A 10,515-nucleotide genomic window follows, 5' to 3' on the forward strand; every position below is an offset into this window, starting at 1 on the left:
ATAATATATATTTTTGTATTTTTTTAATTATATTTGCGAGTTTAGATTTTTATTTATACGTACACACTCTTAAATAGACTTTAGAACAAATAATTTATATTATATCTTAAAATAGATTCGAATTTAAAACTTACATCTCAATAATTTGATCTTAATATTAACAAAAAGTGTTCACGGATAAATAAAATATGTGTAATTATAAGTTCTCTAAAGAGTTTCTTAGAATTTTAGGACTTTTATTCGAAATTATATACAATTATAAATCAATTTCAATAATACATAATTTTTTCAAAGTTTTATTCGAAAATTTATTAAAAATCACCATAAAATTTGGGATTTTATCGGGTCGGATCGAGTCGGGCCGGGCTTTTATCCAGATCGGGTCAGGTTTTTGTTTGGATCGAGTTCAAATCCGGGCTTATACCAGATCGGGCAGGCCAGATTTTTATGAATAATAAGTTGCCCATTGCGTCTTGCGGGCCGGATCGGGCCGCATTTTTTTCGGATCGGACTTTTCCGGATTGGATTTGACGAACTTTTCGGATTTGGATTTTTTGTACATCTTTCTATGTAACCATTATGGGATAAAACAAGTTTGCCTCAATAACACCTCAAGCCCACAACCGAATGCATACCAGACCCAACAACTCACCATGGGTCAGTCCGAAAAAGCTAGCGATTTGGTATACATTTGTTGTTAACTTGTATCTATAAAGGTCCCAAACACTCTTATTTTTATCAATGTGGGATGTTACAAACACCCCCTCTTATAGGATCGACATTCTCGTCGATCTCACAAACACACTAACGGAACTCGGGCATTGATTCTGTACTTCCAGCCGGGTAGAGCTCTGATACTATTTATAACATCCAAGCTTACAACCGAATGCGTACCGGACCCAACAACCCACCACAGGTCAGTCCGAAAAAGATAGCAATTTGGTATACATTTGTTGTTTACTTGTATCTATAAAGGTCCCAAACACTCTTATTCTTATCGATTTGGGATATTAACACCCCCTCTAATAGGATCGACGTCCTCGTCGATCTCACAAACACACAAACCGAACCCAGGCAGTGACTCTACACTTTCGGTCGGGTAGAGCTCTGATACCATTTATAACATCCAAGCTCACAACTGAATGCGTACCGGACCCAACAACCCACCACAGATCAGTCCGAAAAAGCTAGCGATTTGGTATACATTTGTTGTTTACTTGTATCTATAAATGCCTCAAACACTCTTATTCTTCTCAATGTGGTATATTACAACTTCGTGTCCCGATCTTCGAAACTATGCTCGTTGTGGGATAATACCACCAGCTTTTATATCTCCACTTCCGACAACTTAACAAGTAAAATTCCGAGAGTCGAATGTGATATAATATGTGACAACCCGGTTCAAATCCCGAGACTTTTTTAATAATTGGATCAAGTTCCAATTACGAGTTCGAAAAAGCCGAAGTAAATTGTCCCAAATGCAGCCAACTTGGTTAAACAACAAACCCAACACATTCACCCAAAAATCATGATTTATTAGTGCACTTAGTAGTAATAATTTATCTAATAAACTGGACTAAAGTCGAAATCTTCTATATGTATGATTGAGGTGTTACAACTGTTAATAAATTAAAGCATCATTAGTAAGTAATTAGAGTTTAAACAAAGGGCACAATTGTTATCTTCTCTCTCACATCTATTTAAGTACAAGTAGACTTTCTTCTTTTTATTAAATTACATGCAATAATATATCTACATTCTCTAACGGTCAAAAGATGAATAAAAACAGAAGGAAGAAGTTCGATTGACGAATCCTAAATTGCCAAAAACAATGGTTTGATTTACGAGGAAAAATAATTATTTTAAACATAAAAAACATAAAGAATGTCCAAATTATCCAGGTAAGATCGTTATTATAATCGGTTAAATTTATATGTTTATGTGTATATAATCTATGTGCATATAGTAAAGACATTAATTGTTGGGTGTTTGTATTTTTTGTGAGTTGTTGGGTTCTATACTTCTAGTTGCTTGTTTTATGAGTCTATAATATATGGTTGACTTTTGCAGATTAAAAAGTTTAAAATATTAGACCATTAACCAAAATTATAAATTTAATTGTTTATATATGCTAGGATTTTTATTTAGCGTCATTATGTACTACGTTTTATTGATATTAAACACTTTGATTAAAGTTTTAATTAATTTAGAATTATGTGTATCACGATTAAATTTAAAGTTTCACATAAAAAAATTAGGGACTTCCTAATCATTTAACCTTCCAAGTGCAGGTGCAAATCATGATGTATTCGGTATAAAATTATTTTATGGTGGTAAATTTTAAGAAAATTTAAGAAAATATGGTGAAGGAGAATGTATATTATATGGATTGTTACAATGTGGAGTGTATAACTTCACTAAAAATTTAAATGTTAAAAGAATGTGGCGATGACGGGGATCATGATGTTCATTGATGTAAAATTCTTAAGACAGATATAGAACGAAGCTTATTTAAGCTAGATTGTGATGAAGTAGTGTTAACAATGTGTAGTCTAATGCCTGCTTGTAAATATTTTAAGTTTTATATAGTTGTCATCCGTGTAATAAGTTAAACAAATTCAGAGAAAGGTCATCCTTTGAATAATATTGAAGTTTAGAATATGGAGACTCATGAAAGTCAAGAAAATACAAACAACTGTTAGGAATATGTTGTGAACTTGATGATAAGTTAAACAAAATACCTTAGTAGATTTGACTTAGTGAATTTTGTAGCTCTCGACGGATGATCTAATATAGTCCTGACGAATGAACTTCATAGTCCCGACGGATGATAATTTGACATCCATCGAGAGTGTAGCTTATGTAACAAATAAGTAATCTAACACATTTCTACAAATAACATGTTTTAGTCTAGTAGATTATGTAGGGTTCCCTAAGTCATGTTGACTACTAGATTGATATGCAGAATATGTTGGCTAATTTTAAATATGAGATGTCTTGTAATTCTGTATAAGTGAAATAGAGTCAAGTGACAGACAGACTCCCGACGGATGATCTACAAGGCTCCCGACGGATGATCAATATATTCCTGACGGATGTTCAACATAATCCCGACGTATGATCATATTCAAAATAGCTGTTGATAGTGACAACACAGTCACATGCGTCGGGTGTTGGCAAAAGGAATGTGGCAGCCTGTTAAGCAAGATTTTGAGAACAAATAAGCATTACCATTTTCATGCAAATGTGAAGATTTTCAAAGATGCTGGAATAGAGTAGTGAAGCAGCATGGGGTTAGACTAGATACATTTTGTTTTATTATCTCGTCTTACTGTCATGTATCTTGGTGATGTATAAACTAAGAGTAGACAGTAGAACAAAAAAATTAAGCAAGCTTATTTTTCAGAGAAATATATCAAGCTGTATTCTGTAAGAATTTCTCTGTAGTTTTGTTTGTTTAACTTGTAAAGCAGCTGTGAGCTATTCAAAACTTCACAGAGTTCTCAATTAGATATATATATATATATATATATATATATCTGGTGGATACTTTCAAATCCACCAGAAATTTTTAAAGCTTGTGTTTTATTACTTAATGTTTTGATTTTTATTACTCTTTCATTCCGCACTATTGCAAATCAAACACTGTTATATATATATATTAAGTTAGAACAATTTTAAAATCTCATAAAGTAGCCATAATTACATTCAAACCCCCCTTCTGTAATTCTTGTTGTATTGTTAGGGAATAACAATTGGTATCAGAGCAAGCTCTTGAAGTACAAAGAGTGTAAAGATCACAACAATCAACAAGATGAACAAAAAAGATGTTGGAGTTAAAATTCCATTTCTGGATAAAGACAACTATCACCACCGGAAGGTGAAGATGCACCTACATCTTCTTTCTCAAGATGAAGCTTATGTGGATTGCATTGAAAGAGGTCCTCATGTCCCTATAAGAGCTGCTACAGGGAATGAACCATCAGTTCCAAAACCTAGGCATAAGTGGTCTGATCCAGACATTGAACAAGTCAGGAAGAATAAGAAGGCCATGAACATATTGTTCAATGGTGTTGATGGTGATATGTTTGATAACATCATTAACTGTAAAACAGCCAAAGAGGTTTGAGACATAATACAGATTATTTGTGATGGTACTGAGCAAGTGAGGGAGAACAAGATGCAGCTCCTGATTCAGCAATATGAGCATTTCCACTGTGAAGAAAGTGAGTCACTCACTGATATATTTAATAGATTTCAAAAGCTACTAAATGCTCTGAAGCTGCATGGAAGAGTCTATCAAACAAAAAACTCTAACCTCAAGTTCCTTAGATCTCTCCCAAAGGAGTGGAAGCTAATGACAGTCTCATTGAGAAATTCTCAGGATTACAAGGAGTTCATCTTGGAGAGATTGTATGGCATCTTGAAAACATATGAGCTTGAAATAGAGCAAGATGAAAGGATAAAGAAAGGAAAGAAGAAAGGATGATCCATAGCACTGATTGCTGAGTTAGAGAAAGAGATAAAGATGGAAGCTGTTGAATCTACATCAAAGGTCTGTGAAAGCAGGGGTAAAGGGCTGGTAGCTGAGAATGAAGATCTGTTGAGCCAAGATGACATGGATGATATTGATGAGCATCTAGCATTTTTATCCAGTAGATTTGCCAAGCTCAAATTCAAGAAGAATTTTGGAGCAACCAAGCCAAATAGAAACATGGTTGATAAGTCAAAATTCAAGTGTTTCAAATGTGGCTTGGCAGGTCATTTTGCTAGTGTAGAAAGTCTGATTCCAGCAAAAAGAAGTTTGAGCCTGTTGATTATAAACAGAAATACTTTGAGTTTCTCAAACAAAAAGAAAGGGCTTTCATCACACAGGAGAATGACTGGGCTGCAGATGGATTGGATGAAGATGAAGAAACAAGCTATGTCAATCTAGCCCTAATGGCCAAATCAGATGAAACAGAGACCAGTTCTTCAAGCAATCAGGTAATCACCACTAACCTAGCACATTTATCTAAAGCTGAGTGTAATGATGCAATAAATGACATGTCTATAGAATTATATCACCTGCGTGTTACACTTAAGTCCCTCACTAAGGAAAATGCCAAAATTAAAGAAAATAATTTGTTTTTAAGTGAGAGGAATAATGTGCTAGAGTCTCAATTTATTGAATTTGAAAAATTTAGAATTGACTATAAAATTATTTTGGATGAATTAACTGATTCCTTGAAGAAAGAAGACATTTTAAGGAAACAGCTTGAGAGAGAACATGAAGTAATTAAAGCATGCAAATTATCTAGAGATGTTCATGCTCAAATTACTAAAGTTCAAGGTATGAAATCCTTTTGTGATGCAGCCTGGAAAAAGAGCAAAGAGAAGCTTGACTCAAATCTGGTTGAAGGACTCTTTACAGATGTGGACTCGACGGATGATGAAATTATCCGTCGGATAATCAAAAGGATTATCCGTCGAGAGACAAGGAGCCACATCTGTCGGCTGTGAGTAAACCAGTTAGCAAAGCTAAGTTAGTTAAATTGAATAAGAAATATAAATCAGTCTCTAAAAACTTTGTTCCAGGAGAATCAAGTCAAGTTAGAAAAGAAAAGAAAGTTAATGTTGGTCATATGTCTATCAAGCAATTGAATGACAGGCTGGAAAAGATTGAGGTTAAAACAGAAGCTAAAAAGAAAAACAATAGAAATGGGAAGGTAGGGATTAACAAATATAACAACTACACACCTGATAAATATGCACCAAAAAAACTGTGTTAAGTGTGGTAGTGTTAATCACTTGTCTGTTAATTGCAAGATTGCTATGCCTACTCTCATGACTGCACCTTCTTCTTTTTCCAACATGACTGCCATGTCTGCAATGCCTATGAATGTTATGCCTGCTCATAATATGAATGCACAATTTGCTAATATGCCATTTGCACCTAATTCTTATTATGCTGCATTTAGTATGCCAAAAATACCATTTAGCATGCCTTACTGGAATAACATGTTTGCAAATAACATGCTTTTTCATGTAAACCAAAATATGCATGATATTTCTATTTCAATGACTGGTTTCAAAGGTCCAACTCAAATGACTAAGGATGAATCTGAGATCCCCAAGTCAAATGAGATCAAACCTAAGAAACCAAAGAAAAAGGCTAACAAGGCAGGACCCAAGGAAACTTGGGTACCAAAATCAACTTGATTTAGTTTTGATGTGTGCAGGGAAACAGAAAGAATCTTTGATATCTAGACAGTGGTTGCTCAAGGCAAATGACTGGAGATTTTACCCTGCTCACTGAATTCAAGGAAAGAGCTGACCCAAGTATTACTTTTAGAGATGACAATAAGGGTTATACTGTGGGATATGGCTTGATTTCAAAGGATAATGTCATCATTGAAGAGGTTGCCTTAGTGGATGGACTCAAGCACAATTTTTTGAGTATCAACCAGCTTTGTGATAAGGGCAATTCAGTCACCTTCAATTCAGAAGCCTGTGTTGTGACAAATAAAAAGAGCAACAAAGTGGTTCTCACTGGAGTGAGAAAATGGAATGTGTACCTAGTTGATTTTAACTCATCAGATGCAGAATCAGTAACTTGTCTTCTCAGTAAAGCAAGTCAAGATGAAAGTTGGCTATGGCACAAGAAGCTGTCCCATCTAAACTTCAAGACCATGAATGAGCTACTCAAGAAAGAGTTGGTCAGAGGTATCCCTCAAGTGGATTTTACTAAGGATGGATTGTGTGATGCCTGTCCGAAAGGAAAGCAAATTAAAGCATCATTCAGAAAGAAACTTGATTCAACAATTGAAGGACCTTTGTAACTGTTGCACATGGATTTATTTGGACCAGTCAATGTGTTATCCATCTCAAGGAAAAGATATTGCCTAGTAATTGTAGATGATTTCTCAAAGTTCTCCTGGACATATTTTCTAAAGTCCAAAGATGAAGCTAGTGAAATTATCTTCAATCACATAAGGCAAGTCAATTATCATCTTGACTTTAAAGTAATAAGAATCAGGAGTGACAATGAAACTGAGTTCAAGAATTCTGTGATGAGATAATTTTGTGAAGAGAATGGGATTATGCATGAGTTTTCTCCAGCTAGAACTCCACAACAAAATGGAGTGGTGGAAAGGAAAAACAGATCTCTTAATGAAGCTACAAGGACAATGCTTGAAAAATCAAAGTTACCAACATATTTTTGGGCTGAAGCTGTGAATACTGCATGCTACACTCATAATATTTCTTTGGTTAATCAAGCCAAATGCATGATTCGTTATCAGTTGTTCAAGAATAGGAAGCCAACTCTAAATTTCTTACATATCTTTGGCTGTAAATGCTATATCTTAAGGAATCAAACTGATCAACATGGAAAGTTTGATGCCAAAGCAGATGAAGGAATTTTTGTTGGATATGCTGTGGAAAAAGCATATAGAGTCTACAATATGAGAACCAACATTGTTATGGAATCTGTACATGTTGTGTTTGATGATAAATTGATTGAAGGACTGCAAGATGGAGATTTCCATGAAAGCCTCAAATTCGATAATGTTGAGATGGTTAGTGATGACAGTGATGATGAAAGTGAACAAGAAATAGTGGCTAAGGACAATACAGAAAAATCTACACCTAATGAAGCACATAACTCAACATCCGTCGAGTTACATAATGCTTCATCCGTTGGTAGACAATCAGATTCATCCATCGAGATACAAAGTGCATCATCCGTCGGAACAATAAGAGAAGCTGAGAGTCAAAATAGATCATTTACAGAAAGAACCCCATCTTTACGTCAAAGATCCACAAACTCAGGTAGAGTTTCTTATAATCAAAACTCAGTCACACATCAAGACAACAATGAGGCCTCTTCATCAAGAGCTAATCTATCACAACAGAAAAATGGACTAGTGATCACCCTTTTGAGCTTATTATTGGTGATGCATCTTCTAGAGTTCAAACAAGGAAAACAAATCAAGAAGAATGTCTGTATAACAGCTTTCTCTCTAAGGAAGAACCAAATAAGGTAGAAGAAGCTCTGTTGGATCCTGATTGGGTTTTAGCTATGCAGGAAGAGCTAAACTAATTTGAAAGGAACAAGGTATGGAAACTGGTACCCAAGCCAAAGGGAAAGAATCCAATTGACACCAAGTGGGTATTCAGAAACAAGATGGATGAAAATGGCATAGTTGTCAGGAACAAAGCTAGATTGGTTTCTAAGGGCTACTGTCAACAAGAAGGAATAGATTTTGATGAAATTTTTGCTCATGTTGCAAGACTTGAAGCCATCAGAATTTTCTTAGCCTATGCAGCACATGCCAATTTCAAAGTCTATCAAATGGATGTCAAAAGTGCCTTTCTGAATGGAGATTTGGAGGAGGAAGTCTATGTCAGTCAGCCTCCTGGTTTTGAAGATCCAATTTTTCCAGAATATGGCTACTATCTTTTGAAAGCACTTTTTGGATTGAAGCAAGCACCTAGAGCATGGTATGACACTTTATCAAAGTTCATCTTAGAAAATCACTTCATAAGAGGTACTGATGATAAAACTTTATTCTTTAGAAATGTTAATGTCTCTAGTATACTTGTTCAAATTTATATAGATGATATTATATTTGGCTCTATAGATGAAAAACTTTGCAAAAAGTTTGCCAAATTGATGTAAAGTAAGTATAAAATGAGCATGATGGGAGAACTAACTTACTTTCTTGGTTTACAAGTTAAGCAAGTTAGTGGTGGAATATTCATTAGTCAAACCAAATACATTTTTTATCTTTTAAAGAAGTTTGATCTAATGGATTGCACATCTGCAAAACTCCCATGGCCACTACAACCAAGATTGAATTAAATACTACCGAAAAGTCTATGAATATTTCAAGCTACAGAGGCATGGTTGGCTCACTTCCGTACTTAACAGCTAGTAGGCCAGATATAATTTTTGCTACTTGTCTTTGTGCTAGATTTCAGGCTGATCCTAGAGAATCTCATTTAGTACTATTAAGAGAATTTTCAGATATCTCAAGGGAACACCAAAACTTGGCATTTGGTACCCTAGAGATTCTGGTTTTGATCTAACTGGTTATTCAGATGCAGATTATGCAGGTTGTAAAATTGATTGAAAAAGTACAACATGAACCTGTCAATTTCTAGGAAACAAGCTTGTGTCCTGGTTCAGTAAAAAGCAAAATTCAGTTTCTACTTCTACAGCTGAAGCTGAATATATTGTTGCTGGCAGTTATTGTGCACAAATTTTATGGATGAAAAACCAATTGTTGGACTATGATCTACAAGTGGACATAATTCCCTTTTTATGTGATAACACAAGTGTAATTACCATAACTGAAAATCCAGTATAACATTCAAGAACAAAGCACATAGACATCAAGTACCACTTCATTAGGGAACATGTGATGAATGGTACTGTAGAACTTCATTTTGTTCCAAGTGAAAAGCGGCTTGTAGATATCTATACCAAGCCACATGATGGATCCACCTTTTCTAGGTTGGTAAGTGAGTTAGGTATGCTTAATTATTCTTAAATCTTTTCAGATATTTTTGCAAGTTGATATGCAGCCAGAAATTTAATTGATTTTTCTGTTTTAGATGAAATTTTGGCTAAGTCAAAATTTACATCTCGACGGATGTTCATTATCCATCGAGTTTGATCATCCGTCGGGATAGAATAGCTTAGTAAAAATTAATTATTTTTTTGGATTATTTTATACCCGATGGATAACTGTTTTATCCTCATCCGTCGAATTGCCTACATCCTAGCCGTTAAAAGTATTGAACATTATCCATTGTATATACTTACAGTCTGTAATTATGTCACGACAGATTATTGACAGAATTTTGACAGTTTTATTTTATTTTAAACGGCTATTTAGGAAATTTTGATTGATTACTTTATTTTACTTTATTACTTTTGACAGATTATTTCTGAGATAGTATAAAAGCTAAATTCATTTTCATTCTTTTCTTTTATCATTCTCAAAGCAATTTCTCTAACTCTCTTCTTCTTTAAAGCAAATACTCTCTCTCTCTCTCTGCATATTTCCTCACCTTAACAATGGCACAAGTAGTCAAAATTATGTCTCAGTCTGGATTCATCTATGAGAAAAATAATTTCGTAGCTCTTGTGAACAAGGAGATTCCGGCTTCTGAAGATTTTCATAAAATGATGGATTTTGTGAAGGAATGCAAACTCAGTTATGCTATGTTGGAATCACCCACAATCTACTGTGAAGTTGTGGAGGAGATATGGACGACTGCTGTGTACTAGTCTACTGACAAAACCATAACTTTCACTCTCAAAGGTAAGCAATACTGCATTAACAGTGATGTAATTCAGCATACTTTAAGATTCCTGAGAACACTACTACTGAACCCCACACAGATGATAATTTAGTTACCATGCTTAATTATATTGGCTATGATCTTCCTACCAATAAGTTAAGTGAGATTAGAAGACTAGGTCTTAGGAAAGAGTGGAGTTATCTGTGTGATGTAGTTACCAAA

Source organism: Apium graveolens, chromosome 9 (assembly GCF_009905375.1).
Source record: "Apium graveolens cultivar Ventura chromosome 9, ASM990537v1, whole genome shotgun sequence".
NCBI lineage: Eukaryota > Viridiplantae > Streptophyta > Magnoliopsida > Apiales > Apiaceae > Apium > Apium graveolens.